This window comes from Camelus dromedarius, chromosome 7 (assembly GCF_036321535.1).
Source record: "Camelus dromedarius isolate mCamDro1 chromosome 7, mCamDro1.pat, whole genome shotgun sequence".
NCBI lineage: Eukaryota > Metazoa > Chordata > Mammalia > Artiodactyla > Camelidae > Camelus > Camelus dromedarius.
Window position 1 is genome coordinate 53,677,137 of NC_087442.1, and position 14,627 is coordinate 53,691,763.

Here is a 14,627-nt window from a genome sequence, read left to right on the forward strand (position 1 = left end):
GGAAGATGCAGCCTAGAGTGTCTCTGTGTGCCTATCTACTTGGGGAGTGCAGCATAGAGTGTCTCTGTGTGCCTATCTACCTGGGGAGTGCAGCCTAGAGTGTCTCTGTGTGCCTATCTACCTGGGGAGTGCAGCCTACAGTGTCTCTGTGTGCCTATCTACCAGGTGGAGTGAAGCCTAGAGTGTCTCTGTGTGCCTATCTACCTGGGGATTGCAGCCTAGAGTGTGTGTGTGTGCCTATATCCCTGCCTATCTCCCTGCATGTCTACCTGGAAGATGCAGCCTAGAGTGTCTGTGTGTGCCTATCTACCTGGGGAGTGCGGCCTAGAGTGTAACTGTGTGCCTATGTCCCTGTCTATCTCTCTGTCTGATACCTTGTGATTGCAGCCTAGAGTGACTCTGTGTGTCTATCTACCTGGGTAGTGCAGCCTGGAGTGTCTCTGTGTGCCTGTCTACCTGGGGATTGGAGCCTAGAGTGTCTCTTTGTGCCTATCTCCCTGCCTATCTTCCTGCCTGTGTACCTGGAAGATGCAGCCTCGAGTGTCTCTGTGTGCCTGTCTACCTGGGGAGTGTAGCCTAGAGTGTCTCTGTGTGCCTATCTACCTGGGGAGTGCGGCCTAGAGTGTAACTGTGTGCCTATCTCCCTGCCTATCTCTCTGTCTGATACCTGGGGAGTGCAGCCTAGTGTGTCTCTGTGTGTCTATCTACCTGGGGAGTGCAGCCTGGAGTGTCTCTGTGTGCCTGTCTACTTGGGGATTGGAGCCTACAGTGTCTGTGTGTGCCTATCTCGCTGCCTATCTACCTGCCTGTGTACCCCGGGGATGCAGCCTTGAGTGTCTCTGTGTGCCTATCTCCCTGGGGACTGCAGCCTACAATGTCTCTGTGTGCCTGTCTTCCTCAGCGATGCAGCCTGGAGTGTCTCTGTGTGCCTATCTCCCTGCCTATCTCCCTGCCTGTCTACCTGGAAGATGCAGCCTAGAGTGTCTCTGTGTGCCTATCTACCTGAGGATTGCAGCCTAGACTGTCTCTGTGTGCCTATCTACCTGGGGAGTGCGGCCTAGAGTGTAACTGTGTGCCTATCTCCCTGCCTATCTCTCTGTCTGATACCTGGGGAGTGCAGCCTAGAGTGTCTCTGTGTGTCTATCTACCTGGGGAGTGCAGCCTGGAGTGTCTCCGTGTGCCTATCTCCCTGCCTATTTCCCTGCCTATCTTCCTCAGAGATGCAGCCTGGAGTGTCTCTGTGTGCCTATCTACCTGAGAAAGGCAGCCTGGAGTGTCTCTATGTGCCTATCTACCTGGGGAGTGCAGTCTAGAGTGTCTCTTTTTGCCTATCTCCCTGACTATCTCCATGCCTGTCTACCTGGAAGATGCAGCCTAGACTGTCTCTGTGTGCCTATCTACCTGGGGAGTGCAGCCTAGAGTGTCTGTGTGTGCCTATCTCGCTGCCTATCTACCTGCCTGTCTACCCCGGGGATGCAGCCTGGAGTGTCTCTATGTGCCTATCAACCTGGGGAGTGCAGTCTAGAGTGTCTCTTTGTGCCTATCTCCCTGACTATCTCCATGCCTGTCTACCTGGAAGATGCAGCCTAGAGTGTCTCTATGTGCCAATCTACCTGGGGATTGCAGCCTAGAGTTCTGTGTGTGCCTATCTACCTGGGGAGTGCAGCCTAGAGTGTCTCTTTGTGCCTATCTCCCTGCCTATCTCCCTGCCTGTCTACCTCCAGAATGCACTCCAGAGTATCTCTATGTGCCTATCTCCATGCCTATCTCCCTGCCTGTCTACCTGGAAGATGCAGCCTAGAGTGTCTCTGTGTGCCTATCTCCCTGGGGACTGCAGCCTACAGTGTCTCTGTGTGCCTGTCTTCCTCAGCGATGCAGCCTGGAGTGTCTCTGTGTGCCTATCTCCCTGCCTATCTCCCTGCCTATCTCCCTGGAAGATGCAGCCTAGAGTGTCTCTGTGTGCCTATCTACCTGAGGATTGCAGCCTAGAGTGTCTCTGTGTGCCTATCTACCTGGGGAGTGCGGCCTAGAGTGTAACTGTGTGCCTATCTCCCTGCCTATCTCTCTGTCTGATACCTGGGGAGTGCAGCCTAGAGTGTCTCTGTGTGTCTATCTACCTGGGGAGTGCAGCCTGGAGTGTCTCTGTGTGCCTGTCTACCTGGGGATTGGAGCCTAGAGAGTCTCTTTGTGCCTATCTCCCTGCCTACCTCCCTGCCTGTCTACCTGGAAGATGCAGCCTAGAGTATCTCTGTGTGCTTATCTACCTGAGGAGTGAGCCTAGAGTGTCTCTGTGCCTATCTCCCTGCCTATCTCCCTGCCTGTGTACCTGGAAGATGCAGCCTCGAGTGTCTCTGTGTGCCTGTCTACCTGGGGAGTGTAGACTAGAGTGTCTCTGTGTGCCTATCTACCTGGGGAGTGTGGCCTAGAGTGTAACTGTGTGCCTAACTCCCTGCCTATCATTCTGTCTGATACCTGGGGAGTGCAGCCTAGTGTGTCTCTGTGTGTCTATCTACCTGGGGAGTGCAGCCTGGAGTGTCTCTGTGTGCCTGTCTACTTGGGGATTGGAGCCTACAGTGTCTGTGTGTGCCTATCTCGCTGCCTATCTACCTGCCTGTGTTCCCGGGGATGCAGCCTTGAGTGTCTCTGTGTGCCTATCTCCCTGGGGACTGCAGCCTACAGTGTCTCTGTGTGCCTGTCTTCCTCAGCGATGCAGCCTGGAGTGTCTCTGTGTGCCTATCTCCCTGCCAATCTCCCTGCCTTTCTACCTGGAAGATGCAGCCTAGAGTGTCTCTGTGTGCCTATCTACCTGAGGATTGCAGCCTAGACTGTCTCTGTGTGCCTATCTACCTGGGGAGTGCGGCCTAGAGTGTAACTGTGTGCCTATCTCCCTGCCTATCTCTCTGTCTGATACCTGGGGAGTGCAGCCTAGAGTGTCTCTGTGTGTCTATCTACCTGGGGAGTGCAGCCTGGAGTGTCTCCGTGTGCCTATCTCCCTGCCTATTTCCCTGCCTATCTTCCTCAGAGATGCAGCCTGGAGTGTCTCTGTGTGCCTATCTACCTGAGAAAGGCAGCCTGGAGTGTCTCTGTGTGCCTATCTCTTTGCCTGTCTACCTGTGGAGTGCAGCCTAGAGTGTCTCTGTGTGCCTATCTACCTGGGGAGTGCAGCCTGGAGTGTCTCCGTGTGCCTATCTCCCTGCTAATTTCCCTGCCTATCTTCCTCATAGATGCAGCCTGGAATGTCTGTGTGTGCCTATCTACCTGGGAGTGCAGCATAGAGTGTCTCTGTGTGCCTATCTCTCTGCCTGTCTACCTGGGGAGTGCAGACTTGAGTGTCTATGTGTTCCTATCTCCCTGCCTATCTTCCTCGGACATGCAGCCTAGAGTGTCTCTGTGTGCCTATCTCTCTGCCTGTGTACGTTGTAGATGCAGCTTAGAGTGTCTCTGTGTGCCTATCTACCTGGGAAGTGCAGCCTGGAGTGTCTCTGTGTGCCTATCTACCTGGGGAGTGCAGCCTTGACTGTCTCTGTGTGCCTATCTCCCTGCCTATCTTCCTCGGACATGCAGCGTAGAGTGTCTCTGTGTGCCTATCTACCTGGAGAGTGCAGACTCCAGTGTCTCTGTGTGCCTTTCTACCTGAGCAGTGCAGCCTGGAGTGTCTCTGTGTGCCTGTCCCCCTGCCTATCTTCTTCAGACATGCAGCCTGGAGTGTCTCTGTGTGCCTATCTACCTGAGAACGGCAGCCTGGAGTGTCTCTGTGTGCCTATCTCTCTGCCTTTCTACCTGGGGAGTGCAGCCTAGAGTGTCTCTGTGTGCCTATCTACCTGGGGAATGCAGCCTTGATTGTCTCTGTGTGCCTATCTACCTGGGGAGTGCAGCCTGGAGTGTCTCTGTGTGCCTATCTCCCTGCCTATCATCCTCAGAGATGCAGCCTGGAGTGTCTCTATGTGCCTATCTACCTGGGGAATGCAGCCTAGATTGTCTCTGTGTGCCTATCTACCTGGGGAGTGCAGCCTGGAGTGTCTCTGTGTGCCTATCTCCCTGCCTGTCTACCTGGGAGATGCAGCCTAGAGTGTGTCTGTGTGCCTATCTACCTGGGGAGTGCAGCCTAGAGTGTCTCTATGTGCCTATCTACCTGGGGAGTGCAGTCTAGAGTGTCTCTTTGTGCCTATCTCCCTGACTATCTCCATGCCTGTCTACCTGGAAGATGCAGCCTAGACTCTCTCTGTGTGCCTATCTACCTGGGGAGTGCAGCCTAGAGTGTCTGTGTGTGCCTATCTCGCTGCCTATCTACCTGCCTGTCTACCCCGGGGATGCAGCCTGGAGTGTCTCTATGTGCCTATCAACCTGGGGAGTGCAGTCTAGAGTGTCTCTTTGTGCCTATCTCCCTGACTATCTCCATGCCTGTCTACCTGGAAGATGCAGCCTAGAGTGTCTCTATGTGCCAATCTACCTGGGGATTGCAGCCTAGAGTGTCTGTGTGTGCCTATCTACCTGGGGAGTGCAGCCTAGAGTGTCTCTTTGTGCTTATCTCCCTGCCTATCTCCCTGCCTGTCTACCTCCAGAATGCACTCCAGAGTATCTCTATGTGCCTATCTCCATGCCTATCTCCCTGCCTGTCTACCTGGAAGATGCAGCCTAGAGTGTCTCTGTGTGCCTATCTCCCTGGGGACTGCAGCCTACAGTGTCTCTGTGTGCCTGTCTTCCTCAGCGATGCAGCCTGGAGTGTCTCTGTGTGCCTATCTCCCTGCCTATCTCCCTGCCTGTCTCCCTGCCTGTCTACGTGGAAGATGCAGCCTAGAGTGTCTCTGTGTGCCTATCTACCTGAGGATTGCAGCCTAGAGTGTCTCTGTGTGCCTATCTACCTGGGGAGTGCGGCCTAGAGTGTAACTGTGTGCCTATCTCCCTGCCTATCTCTCTGTCTGATACCTGGGGAGTGCAGCCTAGAGTGTCTCTGTGTGTCTATCTACCTGGGGAGTGCAGCCTGGAGTGTCTCTGTGTGCCTGTCTACCTGGGGATTGGAGCCTAGAGTGTCTCTTTGTGCCTATCTCCCTGCCTACCTCCCTGCCTGTCTACCTGGAAGATGCAGCCTAGAGTATCTCTGTGTGCTTATCTACCTGAGGAGTGAGCCTAGAGTGTCTCTGTGCCTATCTCCCTGCCTATCTCCCTGCGTGTCTACCTGGAAGATGCAGCCTAGAGTGTCTCTGTGTGCCTATCTACTTGGGGAGTGCAGCATAGAGTGTCTCTGTGTGCCTATCTACCTGGGGAGTGCAGCCTAGAGTGTCTCTGTGTGCCTATCTACCTGGGGAGTGCAGCCTACAGTGTCTCTGTGTGCCTATCTACCAGGTGGAGTGAAGCCTAGAGTGTCTCTGTGTGCCTATCTACCTGGGGATTGCAGCCTAGAGTGTGTGTGTGTGCCTATATCCCTGCCTATCTCCCTGCATGTCTACCTGGAAGATGCAGCCTAGAGTGTCTGTGTGTGCCTATCTACCTGGGGAGTGCGGCCTAGAGTGTAACTGTGTGCCTATGTCCCTGTCTATCTCTCTGTCTGATACCTTGTGATTGCAGCCTAGAGTGACTCTGTGTGTCTATCTACCTGGGTAGTGCAGCCTGGAGTGTCTCTGTGTGCCTGTCTACCTGGGGATTGGAGCCTAGAGTGTCTCTTTGTGCCTATCTCCCTGCCTATCTTCCTGCCTGTGTACCTGGAAGATGCAGCCTCGAGTGTCTCTGTGTGCCTGTCTACCTGGGGAGTGTAGCCTAGAGTGTCTCTGTGTGCCTATCTACCTGGGGAGTGCGGCCTAGAGTGTAACTGTGTGCCTATCTCCCTGCCTATCTCTCTGTCTGATACCTGGGGAGTGCAGCCTAGTGTGTCTCTGTGTGTCTATCTACCTGGGGAGTGCAGCCTGGAGTGTCTCTGTGTGCCTGTCTACTTGGGGATTGGAGCCTACAGTGTCTGTGTGTGCCTATCTCGCTGCCTATCTACCTGCCTGTGTACCCCGGGGATGCAGCCTTGAGTGTCTCTGTGTGCCTATCTCCCTGGGGACTGCAGCCTACAATGTCTCTGTGTGCCTGTCTTCCTCAGCGATGCAGCCTGGAGTGTCTCTGTGTGCCTATCTCCCTGCCTATCTCCCTGCCTGTCTACCTGGAAGATGCAGCCTAGAGTGTCTCTGTGTGCCTATCTACCTGAGGATTGCAGCCTAGACTGTCTCTGTGTGCCTATCTACCTGGGGAGTGCGGCCTAGAGTGTAACTGTGTGCCTATCTCCCTGCCTATCTCTCTGTCTGATACCTGGGGAGTGCAGCCTAGAGTGTCTCTGTGTGTCTATCTACCTGGGGAGTGCAGCCTGGAGTGTCTCCGTGTGCCTATCTCCCTGCCTATTTCCCTGCCTATCTTCCTCAGAGATGCAGCCTGGAGTGTCTCTGTGTGCCTATCTACCTGAGAAAGGCAGCCTGGAGTGTCTCTATGTGCCTATCTACCTGGGGAGTGCAGTCTAGAGTGTCTCTTTTTGCCTATCTCCCTGACTATCTCCATGCCTGTCTACCTGGAAGATGCAGCCTAGACTGTCTCTGTGTGCCTATCTACCTGGGGAGTGCAGCCTAGAGTGTCTGTGTGTGCCTATCTCGCTGCCTATCTACCTGCCTGTCTACCCCGGGGATGCAGCCTGGAGTGTCTCTATGTGCCTATCAACCTGGGGAGTGCAGTCTAGAGTGTCTCTTTGTGCCTATCTCCCTGACTATCTCCATGCCTGTCTACCTGGAAGATGCAGCCTAGAGTGTCTCTATGTGCCAATCTACCTGGGGATTGCAGCCTAGAGTTCTGTGTGTGCCTATCTACCTGGGGAGTGCAGCCTAGAGTGTCTCTTTGTGCCTATCTCCCTGCCTATCTCCCTGCCTGTCTACCTCCAGAATGCACTCCAGAGTATCTCTATGTGCCTATCTCCATGCCTATCTCCCTGCCTGTCTACCTGGAAGATGCAGCCTAGAGTGTCTCTGTGTGCCTATCTCCCTGGGGACTGCAGCCTACAGTGTCTCTGTGTGCCTGTCTTCCTCAGCGATGCAGCCTGGAGTGTCTCTGTGTGCCTATCTCCCTGCCTGTCTCCCTGCCTGTCTACGTGGAAGATGCAGCCTAGAGTGTCTCTGTGTGCCTATCTACCTGAGGATTGCAGCCTAGAGTGTCTCTGTGTGCCTATCTACCTGGGGAGTGCGGCCTAGAGTGTAACTGTGTGCCTATCTCCCTGCCTATCTCTCTGTCTGATACCTGGGGAGTGCAGCCTAGAGTGTCTCTGTGTGTCTATCTACCTGGGGAGTGCAGCCTGGAGTGTCTCTGTGTGCCTGTCTACCTGGGGATTGGAGCCTAGAGTGTCTCTTTGTGCCTATCTCCCTGCCTACCTCCCTGCCTGTCTACCTGGAAGATGCAGCCTAGAGTATCTCTGTGTGCTTATCTACCTGAGGAGTGAGCCTAGAGTGTCTCTGTGCCTATCTCCCTGCCTATCTCCCTGCGTGTCTACCTGGAAGATGCAGCCTAGAGTGTCTCTGTGTGCCTATCTACTTGGGGAGTGCAGCATAGAGTGTCTCTGTGTGCCTATCTACCTGGGGAGTGCAGCCTAGAGTGTCTCTGTGTGCCTATCTACCTGGGGAGTGCAGCCTACAGTGTCTCTGTGTGCCTATCTACCAGGTGGAGTGAAGCCTAGAGTGTCTCTGTGTGCCTATCTACCTGGGGATTGCAGCCTAGAGTGTGTGTGTGTGCCTATATCCCTGCCTATCTCCCTGCATGTCTACCTGGAAGATGCAGCCTAGAGTGTCTGTGTGTGCCTATCTACCTGGGGAGTGCGGCCTAGAGTGTAACTGTGTGCCTATGTCCCTGTCTATCTCTCTGTCTGATACCTTGTGATTGCAGCCTAGAGTGACTCTGTGTGTCTATCTACCTGGGTAGTGCAGCCTGGAGTGTCTCTGTGTGCCTGTCTACCTGGGGATTGGAGCCTAGAGTGTCTCTTTGTGCCTATCTCCCTGCCTATCTTCCTGCCTGTGTACCTGGAAGATGCAGCCTCGAGTGTCTCTGTGTGCCTGTCTACCTGGGGAGTGTAGCCTAGAGTGTCTCTGTGTGCCTATCTACCTGGGGAGTGCGGCCTAGAGTGTAACTGTGTGCCTATCTCCCTGCCTATCTCTCTGTCTGATACCTGGGGAGTGCAGCCTAGTGTGTCTCTGTGTGTCTATCTACCTGGGGAGTGCAGCCTGGAGTGTCTCTGTGTGCCTGTCTACTTGGGGATTGGAGCCTACAGTGTCTGTGTGTGCCTATCTCGCTGCCTATCTACCTGCCTGTGTACCCCGGGGATGCAGCCTTGAGTGTCTCTGTGTGCCTATCTCCCTGGGGACTGCAGCCTACAATGTCTCTGTGTGCCTGTCTTCCTCAGCGATGCAGCCTGGAGTGTCTCTGTGTGCCTATCTCCCTGCCTATCTCCCTGCCTGTCTACCTGGAAGATGCAGCCTAGAGTGTCTCTGTGTGCCTATCTACCTGAGGATTGCAGCCTAGACTGTCTCTGTGTGCCTATCTACCTGGGGAGTGCGGCCTAGAGTGTAACTGTGTGCCTATCTCCCTGCCTATCTCTCTGTCTGATACCTGGGGAGTGCAGCCTAGAGTGTCTCTGTGTGTCTATCTACCTGGGGAGTGCAGCCTGGAGTGTCTCCGTGTGCCTATCTCCCTGCCTATTTCCCTGCCTATCTTCCTCAGAGATGCAGCCTGGAGTGTCTCTGTGTGCCTATCTACCTGAGAAAGGCAGCCTGGAGTGTCTCTATGTGCCTATCTACCTGGGGAGTGCAGTCTAGAGTGTCTCTTTTTGCCTATCTCCCTGACTATCTCCATGCCTGTCTACCTGGAAGATGCAGCCTAGACTGTCTCTGTGTGCCTATCTACCTGGGGAGTGCAGCCTAGAGTGTCTGTGTGTGCCTATCTCGCTGCCTATCTACCTGCCTGTCTACCCCGGGGATGCAGCCTGGAGTGTCTCTATGTGCCTATCAACCTGGGGAGTGCAGTCTAGAGTGTCTCTTTGTGCCTATCTCCCTGACTATCTCCATGCCTGTCTACCTGGAAGATGCAGCCTAGAGTGTCTCTATGTGCCAATCTACCTGGGGATTGCAGCCTAGAGTTCTGTGTGTGCCTATCTACCTGGGGAGTGCAGCCTAGAGTGTCTCTTTGTGCCTATCTCCCTGCCTATCTCCCTGCCTGTCTACCTCCAGAATGCACTCCAGAGTATCTCTATGTGCCTATCTCCATGCCTATCTCCCTGCCTGTCTACCTGGAAGATGCAGCCTAGAGTGTCTCTGTGTGCCTATCTCCCTGGGGACTGCAGCCTACAGTGTCTCTGTGTGCCTGTCTTCCTCAGCGATGCAGCCTGGAGTGTCTCTGTGTGCCTATCTCCCTGCCTATCTCCCTGCCTGTCTCCCTGGAAGATGCAGCCTAGAGTGTCTCTGTGTGCCTATCTACCTGAGGATTGCAGCCTAGAGTGTCTCTGTGTGCCTATCTACCTGGGGAGTGCGGCCTAGAGTGTAACTGTGTGCCTATCTCCCTGCCTATCTCTCTGTCTGATACCTGGGGAGTGCAGCCTAGAGTGTCTCTGTGTGTCTATCTACCTGGGGAGTGCAGCCTGGAGTGTCTCTGTGTGCCTGTCTACCTGGGGATTGGAGCCTAGAGAGTCTCTTTGTGCCTATCTCCCTGCCTACCTCCCTGCCTGTCTACCTGGAAGATGCAGCCTAGAGTATCTCTGTGTGCTTATCTACCTGAGGAGTGAGCCTAGAGTGTCTCTGTGCCTATCTCCCTGCCTATCTCCCTGCCTGTGTACCTGGAAGATGCAGCCTCGAGTGTCTCTGTGTGCCTGTCTACCTGGGGAGTGTAGACTAGAGTGTCTCTGTGTGCCTATCTACCTGGGGAGTGTGGCCTAGAGTGTAACTGTGTGCCTAACTCCCTGCCTATCATTCTGTCTGATACCTGGGGAGTGCAGCCTAGTGTGTCTCTGTGTGTCTATCTACCTGGGGAGTGCAGCCTGGAGTGTCTCTGTGTGCCTGTCTACTTGGGGATTGGAGCCTACAGTGTCTGTGTGTGCCTATCTCGCTGCCTATCTACCTGCCTGTGTTCCCGGGGATGCAGCCTTGAGTGTCTCTGTGTGCCTATCTCCCTGGGGACTGCAGCCTACAGTGTCTCTGTGTGCCTGTCTTCCTCAGCGATGCAGCCTGGAGTGTCTCTGTGTGCCTATCTCCCTGCCAATCTCCCTGCCTTTCTACCTGGAAGATGCAGCCTAGAGTGTCTCTGTGTGCCTATCTACCTGAGGATTGCAGCCTAGACTGTCTCTGTGTGCCTATCTACCTGGGGAGTGCGGCCTAGAGTGTAACTGTGTGCCTATCTCCCTGCCTATCTCTCTGTCTGATACCTGGGGAGTGCAGCCTAGAGTGTCTCTGTGTGTCTATCTACCTGGGGAGTGCAGCCTGGAGTGTCTCCGTGTGCCTATCTCCCTGCCTATTTCCCTGCCTATCTTCCTCAGAGATGCAGCCTGGAGTGTCTCTGTGTGCCTATCTACCTGAGAAAGGCAGCCTGGAGTGTCTCTGTGTGCCTATCTCTTTGCCTGTCTACCTGTGGAGTGCAGCCTAGAGTGTCTCTGTGTGCCTATCTACCTGGGGAGTGCAGCCTGGAGTGTCTCCGTGTGCCTATCTCCCTGCTAATTTCCCTGCCTATCTTCCTCATAGATGCAGCCTGGAATGTCTGTGTGTGCCTATCTACCTGGGAGTGCAGCATAGAGTGTCTCTGTGTGCCTATCTCTCTGCCTGTCTACCTGGGGAGTGCAGACTTGAGTGTCTATGTGTTCCTATCTCCCTGCCTATCTTCCTCGGACATGCAGCCTAGAGTGTCTCTGTGTGCCTATCTCTCTGCCTGTGTACGTTGTAGATGCAGCTTAGAGTGTCTCTGTGTGCCTATCTACCTGGGAAGTGCAGCCTGGAGTGTCTCTGTGTGCCTATCTACCTGGGGAGTGCAGCCTTGACTGTCTCTGTGTGCCTATCTCCCTGCCTATCTTCCTCGGACATGCAGCGTAGAGTGTCTCTGTGTGCCTATCTACCTGGAGAGTGCAGACTCCAGTGTCTCTGTGTGCCTTTCTACCTGAGCAGTGCAGCCTGGAGTGTCTCTGTGTGCCTGTCCCCCTGCCTATCTTCTTCAGACATGCAGCCTGGAGTGTCTCTGTGTGCCTATCTACCTGAGAACGGCAGCCTGGAGTGTCTCTGTGTGCCTATCTCTCTGCCTTTCTACCTGGGGAGTGCAGCCTAGAGTGTCTCTGTGTGCCTATCTACCTGGGGAATGCAGCCTTGATTGTCTCTGTGTGCCTATCTACCTGGGGAGTGCAGCCTGGAGTGTCTCTGTGTGCCTATCTCCCTGCCTATCATCCTCAGAGATGCAGCCTGGAGTGTCTCTATGTGCCTATCTACCTGGGGAATGCAGCCTAGATTGTCTCTGTGTGCCTATCTACCTGGGGAGTGCAGCCTGGAGTGTCTCTGTGTGCCTATCTCCCTGCCTGTCTACCTGGGAGATGCAGCCTAGAGTGTGTCTGTGTGCCTATCTACCTGGGGAGTGCAGCCTAGAGTGTCTCTATGTGCCTATCTACCTGGGGAGTGCAGTCTAGAGTGTCTCTTTGTGCCTATCTCCCTGACTATCTCCATGCCTGTCTACCTGGAAGATGCAGCCTAGACTCTCTCTGTGTGCCTATCTACCTGGGGAGTGCAGCCTAGAGTGTCTGTGTGTGCCTATCTCGCTGCCTATCTACCTGCCTGTCTACCCCGGGGATGCAGCCTGGAGTGTCTCTATGTGCCTATCAACCTGGGGAGTGCAGTCTAGAGTGTCTCTTTGTGCCTATCTCCCTGACTATCTCCATGCCTGTCTACCTGGAAGATGCAGCCTAGAGTGTCTCTATGTGCCAATCTACCTGGGGATTGCAGCCTAGAGTGTCTGTGTGTGCCTATCTACCTGGGGAGTGCAGCCTAGAGTGTCTCTTTGTGCTTATCTCCCTGCCTATCTCCCTGCCTGTCTACCTCCAGAATGCACTCCAGAGTATCTCTATGTGCCTATCTCCATGCCTATCTCCCTGCCTGTCTACCTGGAAGATGCAGCCTAGAGTGTCTCTGTGTGCCTATCTCCCTGGGGACTGCAGCCTACAGTGTCTCTGTGTGCCTGTCTTCCTCAGCGATGCAGCCTGGAGTGTCTCTGTGTGCCTATCTCCCTGCCTATCTCCCTGCCTGTCTCCCTGCCTGTCTACGTGGAAGATGCAGCCTAGAGTGTCTCTGTGTGCCTATCTACCTGAGGATTGCAGCCTAGAGTGTCTCTGTGTGCCTATCTACCTGGGGAGTGCGGCCTAGAGTGTAACTGTGTGCCTATCTCCCTGCCTATCTCTCTGTCTGATACCTGGGGAGTGCAGCCTAGAGTGTCTCTGTGTGTCTATCTACCTGGGGAGTGCAGCCTGGAGTGTCTCTGTGTGCCTGTCTACCTGGGGATTGGAGCCTAGAGTGTCTCTTTGTGCCTATCTCCCTGCCTACCTCCCTGCCTGTCTACCTGGAAGATGCAGCCTAGAGTATCTCTGTGTGCTTATCTACCTGAGGAGTGAGCCTAGAGTGTCTCTGTGCCTATCTCCCTGCCTATCTCCCTGCGTGTCTACCTGGAAGATGCAGCCTAGAGTGTCTCTGTGTGCCTATCTACTTGGGGAGTGCAGCATAGAGTGTCTCTGTGTGCCTATCTACCTGGGGAGTGCAGCCTAGAGTGTCTCTGTGTGCCTATCTACCTGGGGAGTGCAGCCTACAGTGTCTCTGTGTGCCTATCTACCAGGTGGAGTGAAGCCTAGAGTGTCTCTGTGTGCCTATCTACCTGGGGATTGCAGCCTAGAGTGTGTGTGTGTGCCTATATCCCTGCCTATCTCCCTGCATGTCTACCTGGAAGATGCAGCCTAGAGTGTCTGTGTGTGCCTATCTACCTGGGGAGTGCGGCCTAGAGTGTAACTGTGTGCCTATGTCCCTGTCTATCTCTCTGTCTGATACCTTGTGATTGCAGCCTAGAGTGACTCTGTGTGTCTATCTACCTGGGTAGTGCAGCCTGGAGTGTCTCTGTGTGCCTGTCTACCTGGGGATTGGAGCCTAGAGTGTCTCTTTGTGCCTATCTCCCTGCCTATCTTCCTGCCTGTGTACCTGGAAGATGCAGCCTCGAGTGTCTCTGTGTGCCTGTCTACCTGGGGAGTGTAGCCTAGAGTGTCTCTGTGTGCCTATCTACCTGGGGAGTGCGGCCTAGAGTGTAACTGTGTGCCTATCTCCCTGCCTATCTCTCTGTCTGATACCTGGGGAGTGCAGCCTAGTGTGTCTCTGTGTGTCTATCTACCTGGGGAGTGCAGCCTGGAGTGTCTCTGTGTGCCTGTCTACTTGGGGATTGGAGCCTACAGTGTCTGTGTGTGCCTATCTCGCTGCCTATCTACCTGCCTGTGTACCCCGGGGATGCAGCCTTGAGTGTCTCTGTGTGCCTATCTCCCTGGGGACTGCAGCCTACAATGTCTCTGTGTGCCTGTCTTCCTCAGCGATGCAGCCTGGAGTGTCTCTGTGTGCCTATCTCCCTGCCTATCTCCCTGCCTGTCTACCTGGAAGATGCAGCCTAGAGTGTCTCTGTGTGCCTATCTACCTGAGGATTGCAGCCTAGACTGTCTCTGTGTGCCTATCTACCTGGGGAGTGCGGCCTAGAGTGTAACTGTGTGCCTATCTCCCTGCCTATCTCTCTGTCTGATACCTGGGGAGTGCAGCCTAGAGTGTCTCTGTGTGTCTATCTACCTGGGGAGTGCAGCCTGGAGTGTCTCCGTGTGCCTATCTCCCTGCCTATTTCCCTGCCTATCTTCCTCAGAGATGCAGCCTGGAGTGTCTCTGTGTGCCTATCTACCTGAGAAAGGCAGCCTGGAGTGTCTCTGTGTGCCTATCTCTTTGCCTGTCTACCTGTGGAGTGCAGCCTAGAGTGTCTCTGTGTGCCTATCTACCTGGGGAGTGCAGCCTGGAGTGTCTCCGTGTGCCTATCTCCCTGCTAATTTCCCTGCCTATCTTCCTCATAGATGCAGCCTGGAATGTCTGTGTGTGCCTATCTACCTGGGAGTGCAGCATAGAGTGTCTCTGTGTGCCTATCTCTCTGCCTGTCTACCTGGGGAGTGCAGACTTGAGTGTCTATGTGTTCCTATCTCCCTGCCTATCTTCCTCGGACATGCAGCCTAGAGTGTCTCTGTGTGCCTATCTCTCTGCCTGTGTACGTTGTAGATGCAGCTTAGAGTGTCTCTGTGTGCCTATCTACCTGGGAAGTGCAGCCTGGAGTGTCTCTGTGTGCCTATCTACCTGGGGAGTGCAGCCTTGACTGTCTCTGTGTGCCTATCTCCCTGCCTATCTTCCTCGGACATGCAGCGTAGAGTGTCTCTGTGTGCCTATCTACCTGGAGAGTGCAGACTCCAGTGTCTCTGTGTGCCTTTCTACCTGAGCAGTGCAGCCTGGAGTGTCTCTGTGTGCCTGTCCCCCTGCCTATCTTCTTCAGACATGCAGCCTGGAGTGTCTCTGTGTGCCTATCTACCTGAGAATGGCAGCCTGGAG

The 14,627-nt window shown here is 54.4% G+C and overlaps 2 long non-coding RNA genes across 4 annotated transcripts in view; one reads left to right on the forward strand and one right to left on the reverse strand.

The window, feature by feature from the left end:
- LOC135321690 (uncharacterized) overlaps positions 1-14,627 on the forward strand; it is a 550,688-nt gene that overhangs the window by 402,097 nt on the left and 133,964 nt on the right. The gene's annotated exons all lie outside the window — the stretch shown is intronic.
- LOC135321689 (uncharacterized) overlaps positions 1-14,627 on the reverse strand; it is a 688,254-nt gene that overhangs the window by 289,738 nt on the left and 383,889 nt on the right. The window lies entirely within an intron of this gene.